This window comes from Limulus polyphemus, unplaced genomic scaffold (genome assembly GCF_000517525.1).
Source record: "Limulus polyphemus unplaced genomic scaffold, Limulus_polyphemus-2.1.2 Scaffold368, whole genome shotgun sequence".
Lineage (NCBI taxonomy): Eukaryota > Metazoa > Arthropoda > Merostomata > Xiphosura > Limulidae > Limulus > Limulus polyphemus.
In genome coordinates this window covers 247358-249646 of record NW_013665978.1, presented here as the reverse complement: position 1 = coordinate 249646, position 2289 = coordinate 247358, and positions in this window count along the sequence as shown.

The following is a 2289-nucleotide window of genomic DNA, read 5'->3' as shown; positions in this document are numbered from 1 at the left end:
TTTATTTTCTCGTTCTTCTTGTTTCTTTTCTTTTTCCTCCAACAACTGCTGTAATTTCTCTTCTTTACTTTGCTGTTCGAGCTGCCATTGTTGCAGGTTTTCTTGCAACTGCTGTTGTCTCTCTTCTTGTTTCTTTTCTTTTTCCTCTAACAACTGTTGTAATTTCGCTTCTCGTTCTTCTTGTTTATTTTCTCGTTCTTCTTGTTTCTTTTCTTTTTCCTCTAACAACTGTTATAATTTCTCTTCTTGTTTCTTTTCTTTTTCCTCTAACAACTGTTGTAATTTCTCTTCTTTTCTTCTCGTTATTCTTGGAAAAATGGAAACGAGAGGCGGAAAATCAAACTACAGCTTAGCAGATTTGATGGCAGCAATACAAAAGTCAGAAGTGGGATAGAAAAAAAAAAGAGAAGACAAATTTGTTACGTCTCCGTTTGTTAATTAACTTTCTGTAACTTCGTTCCGACGAAACTTTAACGACACAAGTCCTTACTTAATAAAACTGGTTTATTCTTCCCGAATAGAACTTTACGATACACTTAATTTCAATATTCGCGCTAAAACAAACACTATAACGAACGAACGTTAACTTCAACAATACCCTGTGACTGCAGTTCAATTACTCACTACCTACACACACATTACATTACCGTCACGTTGTCACCCTCTTTTATATACCAGACTACTCTATATCTAGTAAATGCTAGAGCATTCGCCAAAGTACAGGATAGTTTTAGAAAGTAGAGGGCGTAAGAATAGTCACGTGATCTCGATGACGCAACACTACGAAGAAAAACAGTATAATATTAAGCTTATGAAAAATACACAATAACTTTATGTTCAGGAATACGGCACGCATTGTCACTTGGTTTCTCAGTGATTTGTGAACTTAATTTTCATTCTCCTTATTAATGAAAAAAAAAAACATAATTGTTTTCCAGTTTATGCTACTAATTTATACTCACTTTATAGGATTATCTCGATGGTTTATCTAGATATTTTTAGAGAATATATACAAGTTTGTCTATTGCGTGTGTGTTCATTATTTTCGTCGTAGCGTCGAAACGAAAACGAGAAAAATTAAAAATAAATAAATAACGAAAAACTAGTAATGATTCGTTTATGACGACATTTCATTAATTCCAAAAATTATGGACTGATAGCCAAATTTAGAAGTTTTTTTTTTCAGGAAACGCTAATCTTTCATCGTTTGACACTCAGCTGTGGAGCTTAAGCTCCCATATATAGTTGTAAAAAGACTTAGTTTTTCAGCAGTCATACTAACTAGAAAGTTCTAATAATTTGTCAGACATATGTTTCATTTGAGCTAATACACGAACTTTATGTCAAGCTGCTAATATTACTTAAAATTCTTACAACTCTGACCTGTAAGTCAGTGGGCTTATAACGCTAAAACTCAGGTTTTAATACCCGCGGTGAGCAGAACACAGATAGGTGATTGTGTAACTTTGTTTTTTACAACAATCGAACAATTTACGACTTTATAATTTGCCTTGTATTTCCTAATAGACAATATATTACTAAGATAACCTATTTGTATACTGTGTTAAATAAACTGTTTCTATAGTTATTTCACATAGTTTTATTTAGGAAAATAAAGAAAATTCTATTAGCAATTCTGAACAAATATTACAAATTTGGAGCCACAAAACTATAAATTTTCCATGTTGTTACGATCGCGTTGATATATCGTGTTTAGAATTATCCAAATTCAGAGGTCCTTCACTCTCTTTAAAATATACTTTTCACTGTGCGATATAAATACTGGTTCTCTGTCTTAGTCTAGAAAACTGAAATTAAAACGCGTGATCATTCTTCCAATTAGACGTTAAAGATGCAATGTCAATAAAATCAAGGGACCAAAACAAAGGGTCATTAATCTTGTCTCTGTCAACCATAGCCCGTTTACTGATGACTGTGGACTTGTCACATTCCATTCCAACACATTAGTTGTTATCTTTAATAGAAGCTGGCGCCACAAACTTGTTTGCCTTTCTAGCCCCGCCGGACTTGACGACCTGAGACGGGACGAACTCTGTCTAATCCAGAAGTTTTTTTCCAGCTTATTTGACTCGATGTTGAATTCAGCTGTTAGTTGTAACGGCCACTGTCACTAACTAGCCTTCAACTCATATTGAAGGGCACTCATCAACTATGCTCTCCACCATCTAAAGCTTTGCTTGCACAAAAGTTTACCAACATCCCAAGCAGAAGATGCTATATCCAAAATTAATGGCAAACTTGTAGAAAGCGATAAAGTGGCATAATTAT